Source organism: Epinephelus lanceolatus, chromosome 6 (assembly GCF_041903045.1).
Source record: "Epinephelus lanceolatus isolate andai-2023 chromosome 6, ASM4190304v1, whole genome shotgun sequence".
Taxonomy (NCBI): domain Eukaryota; kingdom Metazoa; phylum Chordata; class Actinopteri; order Perciformes; family Serranidae; genus Epinephelus; species Epinephelus lanceolatus.
The window spans coordinates 33,932,367-33,957,818 of record NC_135739.1 but is presented as its reverse complement, the minus strand read 5'-3'; positions in this window follow the sequence as shown (position 1 = coordinate 33,957,818).

The window sequence follows — 25,452 nt, the reverse complement described above, 5'->3', positions numbered from 1 at the left end:
ACGGCTACAGGAGATGACACTGTCCGGTTATCTTACAAAAATGTCGATGCAAACATTTCACGTATATTAAAACAACTTAACAACTACATTATCACTGAGAAAAATGACTTTTTGTAACTGAATGACAGCATACTCGGTTATCAGAGAACCGGGGTTACGTGCGGCGGGGCAGGCAAGCCATCGCCCGTGACCAAAAATATGTGTGTTACGCTGCAAAGAGGTCTATAGTCCATAAAATGATGTTAAACTAAGATAATGCAATGGTTATCATAATTTTAAAACAACTATTAACAAGGAAAATACTCACACTGATAACTCTGCTTCCTTTCGCTTGTCGCTGCCATCTTGCATTGACTGAATCGTCTGTACTCGGCCGGGTTCGGCTGGGCTCGGCGGATGATACGCAAAGGATTCTGGGATAGCACTTATTGCCAAGGGTGGTCCTGGAAAATCTTAAAAGTGAGGGCCATACAGCCCTTATTCTTGACCCTCAACTCAACACTCTGAGAATCAGGACAGCACTAGCACTTTGCGGGAGCACGGATTTTTGAGACTGAGGGTTAAGATTGAGGGTTAAGATAGGAACTGGGATTGGGCCCAAATGTATCGAGACTGAGGCAAGAACAAGGTGATTCTGGTCATTTTGCTATTGTTGTATTGGACCACTGCACTCCTAGGTGACGTTGTTGTATATGTATGTTTTGTCTATGTCTTCTTGTTGTACTGTATGTTGGCCATGGTGGCAATCCAGTTTTCCCTTGGGGATTATTATTAAAGTTAATCCAAAACAAGACTTTGACAGGTTGTGACTAAGTCAAGACCCAGACCAGACTAATGCAAGTCCCACACTGCATGGGACACATACAATAAAATGTGGAATATGTAAACCGGCACTCCTAAAACTGGTCTGAAAGATCCACATTCCCATAAAACAGCATACAAATGCAAAAACAGAAAAATAAATTAAGATTCCTCTTCATTTACCTCTTTATTGCCATATACTGTATATATGTGTGTAAGTGTACCATGACAAATGTCTTTATAAAGATAATTTAAAGGCATTGCAAAGGTGAACAATATCAATAGGAATGTTTCTTATCTATAAGCAAACAAATACAAACAAACATTAAGGAGGACATTAACTTAATTATCTTTATTCAACACACACTTTTTTGCACAAGCAATATAGTAATGTCCTGCAGTTTGGTCTCGACTGCCTTGAAATAAAATCCGCTGTCTGAGATGAGATAGACCATGTAAAAGTGCAGTTGAGTCTGAGACAAGACCTCAAAAAGTGGTCTTGAGACTGGTCTGGAGATCAATACCGGTTGCAAGTACTGCAATACTGCTCTTTGTTACGGTGCTATGACCACAGGCGCCAGTCCTATTAGAGTGTTTCAGCACTTGAATAGAAATGTCTGCATGCATGTATGTATTTTGACACTCATACAATAAAAATGTATGATATGTTTTGGTGAGTGCCACAGACAAATTGTTCAAGAAAGGGAGAAAACAGGTGGGAATGTGTACTGTAAGCTTGAACTGACTTCATGCAACAAGTGAATGGTTGAGGTATTATTGTGTTTTGTTATCTGTCCCTTCCATCAACATCTGTATCATTCTACCACAACATAAGTGACAAGGTAAAGACGTGCAGAACATATGGACTCTGTTTTCCACCAATTTACTTCTTTCAGAGGTATGAATATACGTCTGAGGATGAACTGAACTATTGACACCTCTTTTCTTCCACTTTCCCTTCTTTTCTCCCTCCCTCTCTCGCTCTCCTTCTCGACAGTTCACGTGTCTGATAAACCATTTATCCCTCCAAGGACGTTTTTCCCATCCGAGCATCCATCCAGTGAAATTACACACTCAACACATAATGGATTCTGTTCCTATCGTCTCAACACAGAGAGACCCAGAACCCACATCTGCTCCCGAATACCCCAGACAATAAACAATTCACTCCTCATGTTCAAATCTCATTTTTCGGACAAAGTCTTGACAATAAAAAGAAATAAATTACGCTGCTGCTGAAGGGGCCGCCTTAGCCATCCTGGAGACGTAGGGAAAAGTTTTTCTCAGAGTTTTTCGCGGCGAGCAGATTCCTCTGAGCTAGCCATTATCTCAGGGAAGAAGTTAATTAAAGTGGCCCAGTCTGAATCAATGGGGGAATTTGCCGCCGCGCGACGGACAGACCGACGGACTGACGGGAAGAGCGGAGCGACGGCCATGACACCACTTCAGAAGAGAAGATTAGCCCAGAGACAAAACTCTCGGCTCTGATCAGCCCTACAGTGCGACTCTCCTCCTGGATTACTCCTCTCCCGCCCCTCCCTCCCTCCCCTCCTTCTTTTCTATCTTTCCCTTTCTATCCATCCATCCACGCCCACCCCCCATCCTCCATCCCCAAAAGAACTTCAGGAGGCTTGTCTTCAAAGCTCGTCCCCTCCTTCCATCCCTGTAATTCCTCACATCATTACCAAGTTTCCAAAACTTAATTTTAGCAATTACACATGCAATTAATTAATAAATGTGCTGTCATTACAGCCCCTTGTGTGATCTGAGCCCCATGAATGGGAGGTTGAAATAAAGTGGTCAAATGAACTGGGAGGGCTTCAGAGAGAGACAGAGGGAGGGAGGGAGGGAGGGAGGGATAGAGGGAATGAGATTGTTATTAAGGGATTGCAGAGTTAATCGGTTGAGGGGCTGCTGCTCTATCAGAGGCAGAAGTCTGCAGGGAGAGTGAACGAGAGACAGACTGAGAAAGAGATAGGGGACAGATGGAGAGTGAGAGCAAGTCGACGAGAAATGCTCAGAGAAGAAGAGCAGAGGGAAGGACGGGATGATGAGGACGGAGAGGGAAGAAATAGACCAGAAGAAACAGGAACAAAAGAAAAACAGAAGAGCAAATGATAGAAACGAAAGACAATAAGGGAAAAGGAAAGAGAGGGGGGGGGGGGGGGGGGGGGGAGCTCTATGGAGCGTGCTCAGTTCAGTCAGCCGGATTATTAATGAGATCAGGGAGTTCTCAGGTCACTACAGCAGCATGAGCAGCAACGCAAAGGCAAAACACACACATACACACTTGTATACAATAAACAGAAAATGCAGTATATTGTGTTGATGGGCCTCAAGATATGAGCTGAGTGTCAACATTTTTTAAAAGAAAAAATGTGAAAAAGTTAAGTTATGTTTGAAATCATGTTGATCAATATTGTGTTAAGTGTTCCTACTCCTTTATTCCTTTAGAATGAAAACCTTATGATGTGACAAAAAGTGATTTATGCAGTAAAACGAAACAAAATATGAGACGAAGTGCTGACAAACTCATGAAATTGCAAAGTTGAAGAACAAAAGTGCCCTAATTTCAAAACTAAGTGAAGTTAGAGATAAAATATGTAGTTTGAAACAGGATGTGATCTGAAAGTTCAGTGGGGGAACACAGACAGACCAACAGTGTGCAAACTCATTTGTCACTTCAGTGTGTTGACGGGAATCACACCTGATATGAGGAACGGGATCAAATTACAGACGTGTGTGTGTGCATGTGTGTTTGTTTTGGATATCAGGTGTACAGTGTGAGAGTAAAGTCCATTAGCCAATATTCCAGCTTCATCAAGCTTCAAAGAGCAGAAGCAGTGATGGAGGATGTTTAATCAGCTGACGTGAGTCATGGAAACCTTTCACCTTTGAGACCAGGACCTTCAGTGGGCTGTCATGAGCTTTCCATAATATGAGTGTCACTGTATTTACCAAAACAAAGTTACAAACAGATCTGACAGTGACTGAAATGAGAGTAAATACTGTAACTTTCTTTACACACAATATTTATCTGATGCGCGTCCATCCTGGAAGAGGGAACCTGGCTCAGTAGCTCTTCGTGAGGTCTATCCTTTTTTCTCCATCCCTGTCTTTGAGGTGTCTTTCCTTATTCAAAGGGAGGGTCTAAGGATAAAGGATGCTGCATGCTATAAAGATTCTAAAGCCCATTGAGGCAAATGTAGTACTGGGCAAATGTTGTGCAAGAGCTAGCTCAAAGTTCAGTTCACACAAGTTAAAATGAACTAGTTCACCTTGATAGTTCACAATTTGAATTTGAACTAAACTCACGGTCCCAAAAGAATTACCTAGATAACATATTTTTTAATAAAATAAAACCATCAGCATTCACTTGCAGATATTTCCCAAGAGTGATCAAATGCTTCAACTCGATGTGTCAAGTCGAATTTGTTGCAGATGTGGCTGAAGTTCGGATTTTTTTTTCTGGGTACATTTTTCATACATATGTGAGATTTCTTCTGTTAGAATCTGTACTGACTGGTCCGTAAAATTCCTTCAAATATTCATATGAACTGGCTTTAGCAGAAATATTAAGATACAGGTAGCTGTGGTGTTTGGACTGCCAGTTTGACTTGCCGTGGCGGTGATGTGTCAAAGTCTGTTCCCCCCTTGAATATTGTTTCTCACCTTTTAAAATGTAAAGGAAAGGGTTTGCCTTAGATTTAGGGAGGGAAACCCATATCTATGGAGATTTTTGACACACCACCGGCATGCCAGGTGCTGTAAATTCTTGGGTAGGGTAATACACAGTAGGTGTGATTACATGATGGCTTCTCATTCAGAATGAAATAAATCTGAATGAAATCATTCGGCATTAAAGTTTTTCCAGGTAGTTTACATGGGAAATCGGAAACCGGTGAGTGCAACGAGTCCGACTGCTCTGTCTCAGCCCGTTGCTATGCAGCCCGTTGCTATGCAGCCCGTTGCTATGCACGCTGTATACGTCATCACGCCAGAAGGGCAAGGAAACGAGCATGCGCAGAAAGAACGAAATGGCTGGAATCGGGTAGAAGTTGTATACAAGACAGAAAAATTCTTCCATTCTCGTTCTGAAAAGGAATATTGCACCCCTGTGCACCCGATTAGATTTTCTTTCGGGTTGGCTGCTTCCATTCGGGTTGAGGTGTTTATAAGGAGCATTTCTATTTGGGTAGGGCTTCCAACCCAAATGCAAAAGGAATACATGGCTCCATGTAAACGCACGTAGTGTGTGAGCATCGTTTACTTCTTGCATTAGTGAACGACGCCCACATTCACATTCTATAGTTGCAGACAACTACATTTAGGTCACCATTTTACAAAAACATAAGTATGTTCAATTTAACATGCTCTTTTAGGGCGTTCACTCACAGCACTGTTGGGCAATTTAAATGCAATTAACTTGACTTGGAATCATAAAATACGAAGTCAACATTCTACACTGTAAAAAACCCAAACCTTTTATTCACTATTTGTACAAACTTAAAAGGAGTGAAATCAAAGCTTGTCTGTGTTGATTTAATTCCAAAATTATTACCATATTCATTTTGTTACATTAGTATAATTAGCAAAAACAGTTCAGACTACTGCTGAGAGGATCGTCAGCCAACACCAGCATCTATTGAATGAGTGACTGGTTTGGTCGAAAATAAATAAAAGAAATAAGTGAGACAGTTCTTCACAGTAAAGTCAAAAATGAGAACTTGGACAGCAACAAAATGTGATTGTAATTTTGAGACACAATGGCACCAACAACACTAATGAAGTGAGGTAATGGCTATCATTTTGTTTGGGATCCAGAGTTTCACATTGGGAAACATTATTTTGACACACACAGACTTCAACGTACATGAAGCAATTCAAATGCAGGAAAAACAAAGTGACAAATGCTAAAATGATTGTACATTAGACATAGTAGATACTATTAGTTATCTCTGGGGTTGACAATGTTGTACAAACGTTAAATATCTCTGGAATGCTGCATGTGAGAGTCTTACTTTTGTTAACCTAGACGTAAACAGTCCTGCTGTTTTTATGAGGGCTTCGATGGGATCATAGCCTTTTGGAAGCTTTATAATCCAGCCTTGAACTGTGGTGTTTTCTGGAGACTTTGCAAAATGAATTCATAATGATAAAGCTGAAACTATATGTCCTCTGTGATATTTTATCCATTTTCCTTGTTGAAAACAGTTTTTGTTTGCCTTCAGTAATGCCTGGGGTCCAGTCTCTCATCCAATCACAGGCTATGTTCCCGACTTGTTGAGCAATCAGGTTCTGTATTTCTGAGTGAAGAATATATTGCAATAATATGTGCAAATATATCGATAATTGCTGGTTGTTGGGCTGACAGTGGCCAGTTGGAAATGCCTGGAGCCTTGTAAATTGCTCTCTTTTGGAAAACAGGAGACAGATCAGGCAGTGTGACACCAAATGTGTTAAAATAGAAACACACAGTAGGAGACAAAATGACTTTGATTATGATAACCCTAAAGAGTTTATGAAACATTAATATTACAAACAGTAAAAACAGACAAAGGAGAGAAGAAGTACAGCATAAAGTGTCCAGGGGCTTATTGAAACCTCTCAGGTTGAAGGAGAAAAGAGGAAAAACAAGATTATAAACAGAAGAGAAACCAAATGAGTCTCTGTGTCGCCTCTCGGCTTCTCTAATCTGCTCTGAGTGCAGGCTGCTTGGTCGGGATGAATTAAAGATGAGGGTTAAAACAACACAGCTTCCAGGGTTAAGAGGAGAGGAGAGGGGGAAGAATTAGATCTAGTATCTATAGTTTTTCCTCATTATATGTTTCCTTTTCAAAAGTTCTTGTGACAGTCAATCAAAAATGAGTCATGAATCCACTCTCAGTGCATCAGCGTGTTTACCAGCTCAGGATGTTCATTTTAACTCACTGTAATACAGTATGTCTCTTTGCTTTCCTCTGACAAAGTGTGTTTACCTCTGTCAAAACTGCCATTATGTATGGGTATGGTCCGCTCTATGCCAATTCCATCCCAACACACCCGCCTGTCAAAACAACAACTCTCCCTCTTTTTTTTTTTAGGAGAAAAAGGGTAATTCCATGAATTAAAATGCTTAAATGACAGTCAATCAGGCTTGTAATTCCGTCTGGTATAATTAGAGGCTGGGAAAACTAATTACAGCGGAGAAACCTAACTCTCCTCTCGCTCCCACTCCTCTCGCTACTACAGCAACCCTCATCACCGAGATCAGGTGACAGCTATCAAACTCGTTAGGCCGCCATGCACCGCCACACACACACACACATACACACACACACGCACGTATGCTGTGTGGTTGAGCGAGCAGCTAGGCCAAAAAGAGATGGAGATGAGGAGGAGGAAGATGAAGGGATAAAAAAATAGCGGTAGGTAATCAAGAAAGAGTGGCGACAACAACAGGTTGTGTTCTTAATCAGCAGCACAGAGAGGGAGACAGGGAGGGAGAGATGTGCAGGGATGAGGTAAAACAGGTGAGGAAGAGGAGAAGGGAGTAGGACTATGAATGATAAAGAGACGTACATAAAGAGGGAGGCAGACAGTGAGAGCATATAGACTGAAATGTAAACTACTTTGCATCAGGTTGCTCTCAACTTGATTACTGCTGGGAAAAGCTGTTTGCAATAAAAAAAAATTCTGATTATGCCCACAACCTGCTTATAATTTTATCCATCTGAATGACACAGCCAGCTGATAATTAGTTATGGCTATAATTAACTGCTTAAACTGCAGAAGAACCTAATTTTACCTAAAGTACTAAAGGGCAGTGTACTGGAGCACCAAACACTGGAGTACAGAGTACATTACTACCAGCTGCTGTAGGCTGACAAGTGCAGCAAAAACAGTGTAGTACTTGACAAAAGCAATAATGCCAAATGAGCACAAATACTACTGAAATACAAAAGAATGTACAGCAAAACTATCCTGTGGAGCATAAAGACAGGTTTTTGTTTTGGTCATGCTTCAGAGAGTGAATGAGAATCTGTGCAATGTGAGTGAGGTTCATTGTTATTCATTTTTGTAGTTCACCCAAAAATCCATCCATCCATTGTCATAACCGCTTATCCTCTTGAGGGTCGCGGGGGGGCTGGAGCCTATCCCAGCTGACATTGGGCAAGAGGCAGGGTACACCCTGGACAGGTCTTTGGACTGTGGGAGGAAGCCGGAGTACCCGGAGAAAACCCACACTGACACTGGGAGAACATGCAAACTCCGCACAGAAGGGCTTCCTCCTGGGATTGAACCAGGAACCCTTTTGCTGTGAGGCGACAGTGCTAACCACTAGACCACCGTGCCGCCTCACCCAAAAATATTTAAGATTTTTAAGCAAATCACTTTACTATCAGTTGATTTTTCTCACAGTTATTCCAACAATGTGCCCACAGTTTGTTCTTTTTTTTGCTCTCACAGAAATACATGAAATGAGCGTGACCTCTTAACAATATGTGTCGGTGGCACGCAGACTAACTATTAGAAATTATGGACAGAGGGTCAAAATCTTACCCTTTGACCCCCCCCAGACCAACAAATTCTCACTCTGACCTCGTCATATTTTGATGTTTGGACATGGACTTTCCACATCCAGATACAACATGCAAGGTACCCTTTTTCCTTCAACAACTAATGCACATAGTTGGGTGAAGGCCACAAAAGCACGTGGTTGGGTTTAGAAAAAACAAACAAAGTTTGGCTTTATAATCCTACAGAACGCAAACACCGCCCTCCTTGATGAAAGTAGGTGTTTGTTTGACCCTCCCGCCCAGCCTACCCGGACTTTCGCTGCCTTAACTTTTGTTCTTGTTCCGCTGCATTTCCCTAGATGCCACTGGCCACCATTAAACAATAACAACGACTGGCCACGTATGATGCTGACTTTAACGGATGGCTTTTTTGTCAATGTCTGACACCGGAAGTTACTGCCCAAGTGCCAGATATACGAAGACTTATGAGTGAGACTGGTTCGCCCTGGCGGTGGGCCTGGTGGCACATAATATGTTAAAATTACTTGCCACCAGCATGGAAGCAATGCCAATAAAAAGCCATTTAGGATCCTTTGTTGTGATGGACACATGAATTCCAAGTTCCAAGGTTCAACAATGTCACAAATGGGCAGTGGTTTTAATGTTACAACCCCAAACATAGTATACAGGGCAAGTGGGCAGTGGACAGGTCAGACGTGATGTAGCTAGGTCAAGTAACGTGACATGTAGGCCTACTTACGTCCTGTACATAACAAGTGCGAAACGACAGTCTTTTTTTTTTTTAAATCAAACCAAGGTTTTTCCCCCTACACCTAACAAAGTAGTTTTGATAGCTAGATAACTTGTTTCACAACGTTAACCATGTGTTTAAAATCGTCAACACATTATGTGACAACACCAAAAAATGAGGTGTTAAGGGTTCGTGGTCATTAAATGTATTTCTGTGAGATCAGGTTTTTCGTGGAGAGAAAAATGCAAAGAAAATGTAAGTACATTTATTTTGAAAGTAATGTAAAAACACAGTGGACAATGTCTGCATTATTTTCTAATGTTTTGCATTTATATACTGATAAGTTTTTATCTGATATTCACACATCAAAACTGATACATTTGTTATAAAACTTAATAAAGCCTTGAAATGATGACTGGTTTTTATTTTGAGTTAAACAGGTAATTCAACTGTTTTTATTCATGAATTAGGCTGATAAGATGGTTGTCTGTAACTGCAATTAATGGTTAACAGAAATCATGTTTACTACACTTCCCAGGATGCTGTTGTGCCTTAAGGCTTACAGCTGCAGTAAACTGAAACCTGCTGCTGGCCAGTCAGATCGCAGAAGCCTGTTGTGTAAAACACTGTGTAACATTTAGCCCCTTTTACTCCCACTAATGACCGGGTATCACCGTGAAGACAAACTCATTACACCGAAACCAATTGTCCAAAACAAGATTTCTAAAACTACAGGTCAGGACCCAAAATGGGCCCGGGGCCTGAGTCTGGGCTGGTTTCCTTGTGAGGATAGTAACAGAATACCTTGACGACCTTTCTACTTAAAGCCAAGAGCTGTTTTTCCACTTTGCTCAGTGTGATGAAATCTTAAGTTATACTCTAGATTAATTAAATATATCAGTTTGCTGGAGTTTAAGTCTGAAATAGGAGAGTAAAACACTTTTGTTGCATTTACAACCAAATGCTCACACAAGTCATTCATGAGTGCACACTTATATGTTTATCATTAGAGCTCTGAGACAGTGTCAGTGGAGTTTCTCTGTTTAATCTTGTTTACCTGTTAACCCTCGCTGGCTCCCTGATGAGAAACCGACTAAATGTCAATGTGCGTTCCCTCCAAACCACGTTGTGAAGGTGGGTGGGGGACCTGTTTCCAAGGCGACCAGGGTCTCATTTTTCGCCAGCGGCCCATTCCCAACCTGTTACCAAATGAGCCGGAGCAGCACCACCGAAGCTTCAAAGAGCAGCAGCCTCGTAGCCGCCACGGGGGCCGCTAATGTCAGGAAACCCAATACTGCAGCTAGAGCTGGAAGATTTCAGCTACGTAGACAGATGGAGAGACAGACAAGTTGTTTAGAGCTTGATTTAGTAAGAGGGGAAATAAATGTCATCCTCTCTAAATCTGTTTCTTTTTTCTATCTCCTATCTAACCCAGTTATTCTCATGAACTTCAACTTCAGCTGATGGAAGCGTGCCTAATTCACATTTTACTTTCTGGGACTTTTCAAAAGTTTGCGTAAAATTCACTTGATAGTTGCACGGAAACAGTCCAGTAACAAGTCTCTTCCTCACTCCCTCTTCATCTACCTGCATTTCTTGCTGTCTTTCCCCCCTCTCTCATTTTCCTTCGTGCCTGGAGGTCGCTGAGCTTCAAAGTTTATTTCCCTCCATGTTAACTTCTGGATGGATGCTTGAAATGGAGAGAGGAGAGGAGTGGAAAGGGAAGAGAAGAAAGGGATACAGTAGCACAGAGCAGTCGAAGAAAGAGAAAGCTGCATTTACATGGAGAACAGAGAAAGACAAATTCTGGGATTTGAAATAGATTTACAACCATGAGTCAGGTGTTGACTGTTATTTTCACCAATTGGTTCCAGCTGAAACTTGGTAACTGAGAGAAAAAGTGGGTTATAAAGTGATTTTGCATTGTATGTTACTTGCAGGTATTGACAGTTGACATAAGAATGTGTGAATATGTCATTGTCATGACAGTGCCTGGATTCTGCATTGTGTTGTATTGTGTTTTTATGTTTGGACCCTAGGAAGAATAGTTGTTAGCCTGGTAGCAACTAATGGGGACAGTTTAACAAATTAACAAGTAAATAAATATACTAGTAGTTATTTTCAAAATCAGATTGCTGTTTGACATGATCTCCGTGGAGGAACATAGGGATTAAATTTTTGCATCAGTGTCCCACTGCAATCTTGGACATGAGATGATATTACAGTTCATTTACAACACTGACTGCATTCACCTCTCTTGAGCACATCTACTGTAAATATATCAGCTGATTATAAGAGAATAGTTAATTAGCATCTACCTGCTTATTGTAACGCAGCATGGGCTCACATGTTAGTTGTATGTGTGTATGTGCGCGCCTTCCCTATCTCCCATATGTGCTGTTCTGGAGAAGTTTACAGTAGGTTGGCTTTTCCATGGAATTGCGTGTGTGTGTGTGTGTGTGTGTGTGTGTGTGTTTGCTGAAACAACAGCTGGTAAATAGAGGAGTGTCCTGTTCCACTCTCTCCCTTCCCACAGCTCTGTTTCACAACAGATTTCAGGGGTTTTGGTCAACAGCTAGATACAGTAGAAGCACCAGGCTTGATCAAGTTTGGGAGGGTTGCGAAATAACGTTCCCCGCCTCCCGCAGAAAAATGACACACTTCCAGCCTCTATTCAACTCTGCATGTCCCAGTGGACGTCTTCTTGTTCCCTCAACCTGGCCTGGATGCGTCTGTTCATCTGCTTCCCCACGTATCCACCTCACTGTCTGTCGATCCATCTATCTGTCTGTCCGTCCGGGCTGGTGTTCTCTCACCAGGGTTTGATTTCAGGCTGAATCGACGCCCTGTAAGACGAGTCGAAGCCAGCGGCTCCACGGAGGCTCCAGGGAGGGGAGAGGGGGCGCGCGGCCAGGTTTCATCCCGGGGAGGGTGCAGTGTTTTGGGGTTAGGAATGGCCCAGGGGGCCCCTAGGTGCGATGGAGGGACGGATGGGTGGATCCACTGACTGATGATTGTGTTTCCCCTGAGGCTGAGAGACACAGATCACAGCAGGTAGAGCGAGTCAGAGAGAGAGATCCGTGGGTAGAGTTAACTATTTCATGCTTAACACACTTTTTAGATGGACTGTGGCCCAGAACTTAATACTTTTGGGCAATGCTTAAACAGCTAGGCCACTATCATGCTGAAACAAAGACAGCATTCCCCAAACTTTTGCCACAGTTAGGAACATACTATTGTATGCTGCTGCATTGAGATTTCACTTGACTCGAACCTTAGAAAAAACAGCCCCCAACAAAAATACAGTTGTTTACATTCAAGTGACAAAACTCTCTAGCAGTTACCTGAAGTATCTCTCTTGTCCTTCAGGAGCAAAGGAGGAAATAGTGTGACCTTATTTCAGAGGCACAGAGACTGCAGAGGAAGGAGGCTGGGGTGCTTAGATGGGCCAACAAAATGTCTGACTTTGACATTGGAGATTGCAACTGATTGCAACCAGATTCGTAGCAACAGCGTTTCTTTCTTTCAGCCATAATTACAATCGTTCCCAAACATTAACAAAATATTTATTTTGAACCAAACCATGATCTTTCCTGAATCCTAATAAAGACATATTTGTGCTTAAACCTAACCACACTTGAAGGATAACTTTGGCATGTTTTAACCTGGACCTTATTTCCCTGTGTAAATTGGTCAAAGAGACGGATGTAAAAGTGGTTATTTTTGACACATTTTTGGCTCAGATTGTTATCATGAATGTCTGAAATGTCTCTTCACCTTTCACATGATTAGATCTGTTTGTTATTGTCTTGTTAAGTCTTTTTCTGATTTCTCTGGTTTTTATTTTATATTACATGGTCCCTTTGCTACTGTAACACCACAAATTTACTTGTCTCATGTGCCTCCATAGCTGCTCATTCTGACCAATTTCAAAAATTGTTGTCCACATAAGTCTCTTTGACTGATTTACACGGGGAAACAGGGTCCAGGTTGAAACCCTTTAAACTGTAGCAGTGTCAGATCAGGAAACAGTTTCATTTTTGCTAAAGTAATTGTAGTGGGACAATTACAGTATTTGTCATTTGTACTTTGAAGGACTTTTTTGTAATTAAGTGTGGGAGAACTTGACTGATTCAACCCCATGCAACACCTTCTGCAAATCTCTGCAACTAGGTTGTAAAAGTTTTGTGTAAATCCTTCTCAGAAGAGTGTAAGTTGGTATAGAAGCATATTATCGCCCCGTGGTTTTGGAATTAAATGTTCAACAAGCACATATGGGTGTAATGTAAGGCTGCATGATACAAGGAAAATGTACGATAACGTTTTTGAAAATGGCAATAACTATATTGCTTTTAAACAGATATTATTAACAAATAAGGAGTACACTGTTCTCGACTCAGACTTGCTCAGTACCTGTGTTTGTACATATGCTGTACATTTATGTTTACATTATTTGGGTCTTAAAGGGCCAGTGTGTAAAATGGGTTGAAAACCGTTGGAAACAGTGACATCAGTGGTCAAATTCTAGATTGCAGGGCTCACTCGCTCACCCCTCCTGTCGGGTAAATGACGGTGGCCTCGTAGGGACAAAAAGCCTTGCGCACGAGTTTTTCAGGAGTAGGTCTATCTAGCGACGAGGTGAATGTTTATTTAGAAATCTAAACCATGTTACGATATTGTAATGAATCCCTCACGAGCAGGAGACCAGAGGAGCGTTCGGGAAAAAGGCCTGTTTATTTGAGCACTCCAGAAACTCCGGTAACACTCCAGGGGGTAAAAGACTCCGTCCCAAACTCTGACTTTACACACATACTCGTTTATCATACTAAGTGGGGACCCCCCTCCCCTCTCTGCTCCGCCAATCTCCAGCCCGCACACTGACTGACAGCGTAGCCGGTAAACAGTGCTCAGCTGTTTATTTAGCCTAGCAATATCTCCGGACTATAGTAGCTGCAATGGACAACTTTGAACGCGATTTTGAAGAGTTTCTTGTAGCGGACACAGACCCAGAGCCATACCTGTTTGAGCTGGAGTACACAGATGAGGAACTCCATGTGTTTGATGCTGAGCGGGTGAGAAGAGAGGCTGAATGCACAGAATGGGATTCGATGCTGCCATCGTTGGGGAGATATATCACCAGGAGGAAAAGCGCCGCAGAGAGTGCATCACAAGGAGTGAAGCTGCGCCTTCTTTTCCTCGCAGATGACGGTTCGGGTTCATTCTCTCCTGTTGCGTGGTAAGTGTGGTCCATTCGCAAACTTTATAACTAAAAAAACTTTTCACTACTCTCTATCGACGAACTACTAACACTCTGCTGTTTCCTCCTCCTTCTTCCTTCCTTCCGCTGTCTTCGTTGGTTCATTTATACACGCAAAACGCGTTCTCTGGCTGGCTGGATTGTCCGCTCGGTCTGCCGTACATACATGGCGGTGCAAGATGGCGATCTCTCTAAAGCAAGGCCCTTGCTATATATATATATATATAAAAGCATAATTATAAGGCTACGAAAACCAAACGAATTTTATTTTATAGTGATCATACACTTGTATAAACATATTAATGGGTAGAATATTCAGATTCAGATTCAGATTGACAATAAACCATGCCAAATATTACACACTGGCCCTTTAAGGAGCTGCAATATTTATTCACAGACACACTAAAAACTGACACTGTTCATATACTACCAAGTGACAACGTCACTGTTATTCAATTCTCTGCTATAATCACCAAAACCTGTTTGCTCTGAGTATTTGTATTTCCTGTTGGATATTTTGCAATGGATGTGAATGGCAGCAGTTGACAGGAAGTAAACATGGACCTGAGCTGTTGCAGCGCAATTCTACTGAAACAGTCTATTCCCCAAAGACGCTACGTTACTCTTAAACACTAGTCATCATTCTCAATCGAGTCATATGTTTTTCTTCAAGGCACAATTAATGTTCCTTTGCATTTCAACTCATATGTTGTTTTAGGATTGATTGCATTTCATCTATGAAATAAACAAGCCTGCCTGTGACTGTCTTAGTGTGGCACACTCTAAGAAAGGAGAGCAAAGTGAAGGCTCGGAGAATAGAGCAGAGGAAGTAACATCACTCGCTTGCTCACTTATTCAGACATTGGCCCAATTGGGCTACAAACTGATTGTATTTACTTGCCCAGTGTAACTTTTTACTGATGTCTGGCCAGTCCTTATTGTTGGACCCTGCCCAACAGAGAGCGCTCTGTCTGATTGGCCAGTGAGTTAACTGCATTGCACATATCAAACAAAATACTTCCTACAGACAGAATGTAAATTAATACATTGTTACTCCATTCAAACTGCAGTCTTTTACAGTCTTATGTGCTGTGTTTTTTATGCAGTTTGACATTGTGATGACAATAAAAGAAAGATATATTGTGCAGTCCAGTAATCTTAAGATGTCTGCTTAGCTTTTGTCTGGCGTCCACATACTTTTGGCCATGTAACATATATGTCTGGCCACGTGATGGCAGCTGTATTCTCTCTCAGTTCCCTATAGGACTATGTTTCTATGGATACCAGAGATCAATTAGCCTTGGCATGTCTTTTAATCCGGGCTAAATCATAACAGCCGCTACAGCTCCGGTTGGATTAACTCAATTACAACTAACTATTATTACAGGACACTGTTACCACTCATCATCCCTCTCTGTCTCTCTGCCTTCCTGACAGTCTCTCGTCCTATATAATAAGTGGCAGTAACATACCACACAACCCTTTTAGACACCAAATATAGATTCAGTTTCCGCCTTAAGAAAGCTGCTTCATTAAGATGAGCGGTGGGAAGAGCATTTGGGTGTAATCCTACTTGTCAAATTAACATCAAAGAATTGGCATGAAGAGACCGAGAGGAAGAACAACTCAAAAGGAGAGAAATATTTCCTGTAATTGACACATCATCGAACAAAGAAGTAGAGTGATAAATTAAAATGTTAATCTAGGACTATGTTGTTGTTGGCACAAAGTTGATGTGATTATGTTTTTGTGCTACTGCACTTCCGAAAGATCTCATGTCAATCAAAGATGTTCAGTGCTGTCGCCTTTTATCTTGGATGTTCTTTTAATGAAGTTTCTGTAGGTGGTTCTCTTCTTTCACTGTTTACTTACAGCTGATAAGTGGAAATATGAAGGAAGCAGCTCCCGCACCACACACTGAGAGTTCAGAACAGCAAATGTACTAAGTAATGCTTTAATAATGATGATATAGCAATTTGAAAGACAAAAATACTCATTTTAAAATATCACACATTAAAGCAACACAATGGAGGATTGTGCTTTTTACCTCACGTGGTCCCCCTACAGGCGAAAAACGGTATTGTCTGTTACAACTGTGGCAAAAATCTTTCTGCACGTGTATTTGTTGACAAGCCAACGATACCAGTGAACTTCCTGAAGCTGGCCGTGTAATGCGCGATCATCCTGTCTTCAGAACAGGTAAAGTAGCCTTATAGCATTTTGTACATACATGATTAGGCCGATTGCTTTATTTACTTATTCATTTTTGAAACTCAGAAATGAGTTGCTCTCTGCATGTCAGGGCTGACGTCCTCCTCATAGTGCGCGCACACACACACACACACACACACACACACACTAGTGTTGCACGGTATACTGGTACCAACGGTAGACCGCGGCACTAAAACTCCATGGTACATATGATACCATAAAGTTGGAGTACCATAGTACTACGGTATCTCAAGTACCACTACTGTGGGATAAGTTCAAAGTCCAATTGCAAGAGGGTGAGTGTCCATGCGCCGTCCAATAATGGGGCGCGCTGGCCAATAACGGGGCGTGCTGGCCAATAACGGGGCGCGCTGGCCACCTGGCACTCAATATGCTGCTGCAGTGGTTTGTTTTCCAGTGACATTTCAGGTATAAGCTGAGCTATTATCTTCATTATCTTTAAGCAGTGAAAGTTACTATTTATTTATTTTTACTTATAGGCAATGATTTGTTTTCCACAGAGCTCTACGGTGCGAGCATTTTACTCGCATTTGCGACTAAAAATAGTTTTGTGCGAGCAAAAGAAATCATTCAGGAGCACGCTGTGCGAGTACAGCTTTCAACCAGCAGCAGAAACGAAAGGCGAATCTTGCCGGTTGTGGGTTGAAGGGGGGTCACAGACAGGAATATGGCGACCATAGTGCTCCGCGGCGCAAGAGAACGGCTTACTGGCGATGGAGAAGTCAGACTCCAGGTCCAATAATTTCGTCTTTCATTGGTGTCATGACTGCCCATAGGTACCTGGACAACCGAGCCGTGGCAGCACACAGGTATGTGACGTGTCAGAGGAGAAACGAGCCGTTCACATTTCTCTCTCTGTGGCAGGTAACGGTCCACAAACCTCACCGCACTTTAGGGACTGTTCTTTACTTGTCAGGGGAGGAGGGTGGCTGGTTGATTTTTATTTCATTTATTTATTTTATTTTGACCCCCCCTATGTTAATCATTTATTGATGCTGTTTTTGAAGTATGAATAAGTCAATAAGTAATTTATTCCATTGAAATATCATTGATGTATTATAGAAAAGTGATTTAACTTTTTATAAATGACAAAAGGCACATCTGCCTCATTTTTGCTGTGGTATCGTGATACTACTCAGAACCATGATATTTTCACTGGTATCATACCGTGGGTCCCAATTTTGGTACCGTGACAACACTAACACACACACACACACACACACACACACACACACACACACAAACTCAACAGAGTGAAGTCAGACAACAGCAGAGAGGCCGTGGTGCAGATGAAGGGAATATAACTTCAAGATTACTCAAGTTGACGACAGCTACGCTTGTTACTGTAAGTAAGTGCGATAAAACCTCTGCCAGCCAAGCCAATACTTTATCAATACATGTGATCAGCATGTAGAAAGCCATATTTCAATCTGCTCGGTCCGCAGTCTCTCATTCACCACTATTATGATTTACGATCATGGTCGACACAAGTACATTGCGCTCACGGTGCTAACAAGTGTTAAAGACAAACTAAAATGAAAGCTGTCTGTATGTAGGCTAACACTTTATCTGAACATGCACCTGAGGCAGCCGACCTGCAGACAGTGAGTCTCCTAAGGAGAGGGTAACAGCAGTAACAGGTCACCATCGGTCGGGCATCCCTCCAATCCAATCCGTGTTCTATTCTAATATTAGCTCTTGTTTTATCGCTCTCCCGTTTTCTTTTCTTTGTCTCCTCGGACAACACCTTCACCTTCTTCCTTTTCTTTGTCACTTCAGCCATGACAACCACATAACACATAACATAACTTCGTTCACCTCAGTTCGCCTACGCTACTCTAAAGAGAAGAGGGGGATATGACGAGGAGGGGGATATGACGAGGAGGGGGATATGACGTATGCCATAAAGCAGACAAATTTTGTAGTCCTTTTTGTGTCTGGTTCTTACCTGAACTCCGAAACCGCATAGTGCCAGTGCAAGTGAAACAGACGCTCTCAAGCAATGACGGAGGTGTCATCCAACCTATCGTGAGTTGATGTACCATCACAAGGATCTTGGATATATATTTTGAGGGCTCAGAAACTCCATTGTGTTGCTTTAATGATTGCTGTTAAAGCATTAGTTTCTCTGCATTACTGCCCCATTTACACTGGACTTATGTAAAAAATGTAGGTGCAACTTCTTTGACTCTTTATGACACTTGTTGTTGTTCTTTAGATGTGTTGTTCTTGTCTGACTATGAATGTGTCATGTGCTCCGCTGAATATCTGAAGGCCCAACACGCATGGGAAGGCACTTTGAGATGCATACGAAAAAGGTGGAAATGCCAGCGATCTCCGCCATAATTTCTCTTGGGGTGACCAGATAGGGCAGTTGAAGGTTTTGGGGTAGCACATTCAAACCAAAAATTTTAGGAATTGGATCATGCTGTTGAAGTAGGCTGTATTCTAGTTGAAAATTACATCAGTATGGAGAGTTAAGGAATCACACACTTATGTACTTTGGTGTCTAATTCCATAGAAATATTGGTAATAATCTGGTTAGGGCACTCGTCTTCCATGCGGAACTGTCTAGGGTTCAAATCCTGTTGGGGTCGATGTCAGCAAAGGCATGTGGTCGCAAGAGGTTCCCACCGCCGAATCAAAAGAGGTCAGATTCCTTAAAGGAGGCTTCAGGATAAGAAGCAACTCTGGAATCTGAGCCATGTCCTCAACGAGGGCGCATCTCAAGCCCGTTGTAGACGGGAGGTTCCAGACGTAAAAGTGGATTCATTCATTTTATCTAACGTGCATAGACCAATACCAGTACAGTTAATGTTTTGAGTTCCACAACAATCCTGTTTTAATGTCTTATGTATTTGTCCATGTTAGACCATTCATTGTTCTTCAAATAGGTCTGTTGTCCTTTTTCTTAAAAAAATAAACAGCTTTAATTTAAAGGAGTACATTGATTGGCAGGAACAAAACATTTACAAAGAACAAGGCCTTTCAAGTTAAGGGGAGACTTCTGGGTACCCATAGAATCATTTTTCATTCAGATATCTTGAGGTACGAGTTCAAGGGACCCCTTTGAAAATGGTCATGCCAGTGGTTCACTTGCCAGAATTTTTGCCCCCTTTCCCTACATGGTTAGTACCAATTGATGCCTTAGGTTGTCTAGTTTCACACAATACCACCTGTGGCCTGCTACCTTTAAAAAGGAGCAGGCCACAGCCTCTTAAAGACCTCCATTTGTTTTTGCCAGTGGGGCCAGTGACGGGGTCAGCAAATGTATCACCATAGCTGCCTCCCCTTGAATGCACCACTGGTAAATGCATCCGGGCTGCACTCTTTCCAAATATACATTTTACTTTGCCAGTAACAAATTGAGATGCAATACATAGCTAGGTGCAAATGAACAGGTATGACATCAGTGTAAATGATGATCAGGATCAGAGTCACTCTGCAAAAATTCATTCTCAAATTATAAGAAATTAGAAATAGTTGTGTGTTTATTCATATCAATGCGAGGCATAAAGTTTAGTGACAGAATGTAGTATGTGAAAGCTTTCACACAGGTTTCTTATATGAACCAACCTGTCTTTTTTTCTAACACTTGACTGACAGTCTCACTTTGTCACAGAGGGAACAGCGTCACTTGCCCAAGGCGTGTGTGTGTGTGTGTGTGTGTGTGTGTGTGTAAGCCAGAGGGTGGAGGTTCACCTCAGCTTTGAAGCAGTTTCAAGTATCTGTGTGCCAGGCAGGTAGACAGTCAGCCCTCAGCCTATAGGCCCATGGTACCCTCCTTGTGTGTGTGCGTGTGTGTTGTGTGTGTGTGTGTGTTGTGTGTTTGCGCGTGCACATGCACATGCAGTACTACATCTCAGGGGAGGTCTCTAGTGGTCGCACGGCTCTGTCTGGTACATGAAGGATGGTCTGCAGCTCTACTCTCTTTACCTTTCTCTCTCTTTCTCGATCACACTTTTCTCTCATTTCACGACTCCCTTTTCCTCCTCTGCTCCTCTGCTCCCATTTTCTACCCCTGTCCCTCCTCTCTGGCCTTTAGCTCTCACTACTTTGACATGAAACATCCTATAATTTTGATGCAAGTCAAAAATGCAGCATAACTATTATAATTATGGAAACATTTTCTCTTGTATTATTATTCAATCTATAACATGTCAAATATCAGTGTTTGCCTTGATGTCCTTATAAGACCACATAGACTAAACTAGACTAAATAAACCTGTAAAATTTTGTTTATTAAACTGTGGGGAAAAAAAGTAAAAACTTTTTTTTATACAAACATGATTGACAAACTAATACATATTTAGAAACTTCTCAAAAGTTTTTTTCATCTCTGTATTTTTGTCGCTTATCTTTCTAGAAATATCACAAATCATGTGCTGAAGGAAAACTCATATCTTCATTTCCCCTCTTCCATTTCTCCCTCCTGTTGCTCGCTGTAATATCCCTCTGATTTTAGGGAAGAAGAATCTGTCCGTCTTTGTTCGGCTTATTGTTGTTTGTGAGCTCTTCTCTGCAGTGACAGATTCTGGCATCACAGGATTATTTTCAGAGGGTTTGTCTGACCCTTTTACATATTATACCTGAAAGGTAACACCATGATTTTGTGGGATTGGCCTGTCGGATGTCACACTGGGTAGAGCACATCAAAATCCTCCATTCTATATATATATATATATATATATATATATGTGTGTGTGTGTGTGTGTATATGTATATGTATATATATATATATATATATATTCTGCATTAGATGCATGTGTGGGTAGACCCTAACAATCTACAGCTCAGATGGTTTGTATCTAAAGCTGTCCCATAACATCACCTATTGGTTACAAAGCCATTACGTTGAAATGTTTAAGTTTTTTAAAGATGTGTTTTTAAATGGTTTCTATAATGTTATTTCTCGGTTAGTGGATTATCGTTGTGTACAACACTTTTTGAAAGTTTTTAAACTGTTTGATAGAAAAGCCATGGCATCAACATCCACCAGTGTGTGATTAGAAAGCTTAAAAGATGTTTTAATAAAAGTGTTTATTTTCAATGAAACACAACCTCTACACCACAAAGAAATACCGCCACACCCTAGTTGTGTCTAACTGAATTTAGACATTAAATAAGAAGACAGTGTATATTATGATGACACGCTGCTGTTATAAAAGGTCACATTTTGTCTTAGCAAAACATTCTTTAAACTTAAGCCTTAGTGGAAGATTCACAGGTGTTTACTGTAGTAACTGTTGGGTAAATCAGTCAAGTTGCTTTGTGTATTTCCTACACAACTAGGTTGAGCAACAGGTCTGTCAGCCAAAAGCCTGTTGCATTTTACTTCAGAATCAGATCAGACACTCAGAAGCATCATAAACCTACCTGTTTGATAAACAGATGATTTAAACATATGTGTGTTCACGGCAGGTGGTTGTGTAATACATACATCAGAGACTGACCAGGTGATAATATTACAGACAGTTATGACGTGATACCTGGATGTTGATGTTTATGTTGACAGGACAGACCGTTAAAGCTGAATTATGCAAAAGGTAGTTTCTCTAATGGGGGCCTGACAACTGTCGCCTCTCACAGCTGTCTGTCTGTCTGTCTGTCTGTCTGTCTGTCTGTCTGTCTGCCTGCCTGCCTGTCTCTGATCACACAGATAGATAAAGACATTGATGCGTTACTCTTAACATGTATCCTCTTCTGCATAAAGTATGAGAGGACATACAATAACAGGCAACAACACTATTATTGCCTCTTAGATATCAACTACAGAAAATGAAATAACACTTTGTACATTCAAAAAATCAGCACCACCTTTATTTTCTCCTCTTTATTTTAAAAAAGGATTTAACCAATATTGCAGTTTGCAACAACAGGAAAGTCTGAGTTTATTTAATATAGTGGGAGGGGGAAAAGAAACATTATTTCACTGCAAATCAGAATAATGTCACATTTTTTATTACAATAATAATCCCAACAAACACCATTTTTATAGAGGATTCTAGTTTTGGCTATTAAAAACTATGCGTATGTGTTCATGCATTTGCATTGAGTATGCTAATACAATTTGAAATAGTTTGCTAATGGCAGGTTGTTTTCACATTTTCCTATTGTGTCTCTTCTAACTACAGTGTCTTGAAGTATATGCTTTTTTAGACAGTTTAATTTACAATTTGTGGGTACTTTTACTAAAACTAAAAAGGACTGACAAAGAAAAAGTGCTTCAGTTCTTTTTGGCCTTAAGCTATGTCACACTCACAAGCTGTGAGGAGGTAAATTAGACACAAAACAGGTCGTCCACACACACAAGGGGACAGACACCCTGAGGCATGTTGGTGAGTGGATGGAGGGTTGTCATTACTGCACCATATGGAGAATGATAGTTGAGGTTGGAATTGGGCGTATCTCATAATCTCTTTTTACTCCACCCTTCTTCCTCTTTTTATCACTCATCTCTCTGTTTCCCGCTCTTTCTTTTTTTTTTCTTCCAGGCGGCTTGTACAATGCGACCATTTGGTCAGCGTTTTCTAACTTATGGTAATTAAAAAACTTTTAATTCATAATTTGCTGTACTGATTACATCGCAATTTGGAATTGTGTTTAAAAATGTCTGTTATGATATAAGAGATGTTGTGTTTAATATCAATCCCATCTTTAATCTTCAGGTAAAGGAATATACTATAATGCAGAGGTGTTGAAAAAGTTAATTTTGTCCATCTCTGAATTCCCACATTTATGTAAGTCCTCTCTTGAAAAAAATAAAGTCCTCCAACCAGAGCAGTCAGGATTTAGACCTGACCATTAAGATTACTGCTGCACTGCCATTGTGCCCAGCATTGTTAACTTGATAAAACTGTGCTGCATACTTTGCAGATGCATTCAAGGCTTCAGTTCTTCTCAGAGCTGGTTTAAGTGAAGTCCCCAAATTGTTGAGAAAGGTCTCCCTCAAGGACCAGCATTAGGCACCCTGATATTTACTCTGCACATAAATGGTATGAATATTCCAACTCTGCAGTGTAATGTCCATTTCTATACTGATGATAACATTGTGTATCATCAGCAGTTTGCAAACCAGTCTTCCTTCGTGTTACAGTATGCTTTTGGTGACCTCTAGACAAGGGCTGAGCAAGATATTGTCTTATGTCAGGTTAACACTACACAACATTTCTGTCCGTTACGACAGTCACAATGTCACATTAGGCAATTTTGGAGTCATAAAATCATGCTGTGACTTGGCCAACAGACATCCCTAGATGTCTTTCACAACGTGGTGATGTCATCTGATTATTCTTGTCCTATTTTTATTTCTTTTACTATTATTTCAGTAACTGTGGCTGTTCCTGTGCCAGCTGAAATGTTGTAGTAACGTAAAAATTGCCACCAGATGGCAGGAGCTACATTTGAAGTACCATATGCAAACTGTGCAAGTAACTGAATCCTCCACAACAAGTTCCTGCAAATGTTTCACATTAAAGCCTTTTTAGAAAATGAAGGGATTCTCTCAACCCAGAGTTATAAGGGGCTTTTAATTTGAAACAGATATAGGAAGTGTTGAGTTTGAAATGATGGCGCGATGCATTAACTTTATCAAGGCAAACGTGAGCCGATTAAAAGTAAAAATATAAAAATACAGAGGGAATGATAAATAACGGCTTCAAAAGTTTCAAATGAAGCTGGTAACCTCGGCACTTGTGGTAACTAAAAGCCCCACCACTATTTACTAATTTCATCACTTTATGTCTGTCTCCATTACGAAGAAATAGCATTGTTTGCTAGCCTGATGCTAATGGCAGTACTCACCGGGATGCTAAAGTGCCTCTGCTGTTTCATGTCAGCATATTTCCTTTTTTACTCCGTGTGGTAACATCCCTAGAGGAAATATCAAAAACCCTGGGCTGTTGTTGTCATACAGTTGTCTACGGCAGCAGATCACTCTGTGTTTCTATTGGTCAAAGTGACGGCTGTGACGGGAGAAGTCATGAACAACAAAAAGAAAACCAAACACGCTAGACATTCTGTTGGCGTCCCAGACGTGGCCTGGTTTGTCTTCTCCTATGACACACTACACAAGCCTCTAAGAATGCTGTAACCAAAGATTCAAGAGTATAGACGTAGCTGTCACTGTTTCAGTGTATTTTCCCTTCATGAAAGTTAATTGCAACACTTTGGTCGCCTGAAAAAGTCTTGTTCAGCCTTTGGTTATCCTAAAAGACCCTCTAAGGAATCAGACGTTCAGTTTCCCCTGTAAGTACATTTTGTTTTAATGGTTTTAAGCTTGTTTTTCATTGGCAAAAATTAGCATTAGCATTATCACAGTTGACCTTCGCTGTAAACGCACCGTGTTTATGAAGCTAGCATTAGGGTTATCTCCACCCTCGCTTTCAGATATGGCATCTCTGGCTCCAAAAATCCAAGATGGTGAGGGCCAAAATGCCACACACTCAAAATAGGAGTCTATAAACCAGTGGGTGACGTCACGGTGGTTACATCCAATCTTTTATACAGTGTGTGACTGCAACATCACTTAAAGTTGGAGACACTCATTCTTCTGAGAGACTTTGAAGTTGCTATCTTGTAGGATTATGTGCTTCTCTTCATTTTGTGTTGTACACACACACACACACACACACACACACACACACACACACACACACACACAAACTCCACTTTAGTGCATTTGCTCTGCAACAGCTGTAACCTAGAGGGTTAATAATTTGTCTTTATACCAAATACAACATTCTGTAATATTTTATTTTTTCCTTCAATACAGTCCTAGATGAGCAGGTCATACTGTGTTTTGACCCATTTGGAGGAGTATTCAGATTACATTTGGACACATTCCAGCGGGTATCACAGCATCGTTTCCTACGAGCATTTTCCCTCCTCTCTTCCTCTCCTTGCTACGAAGA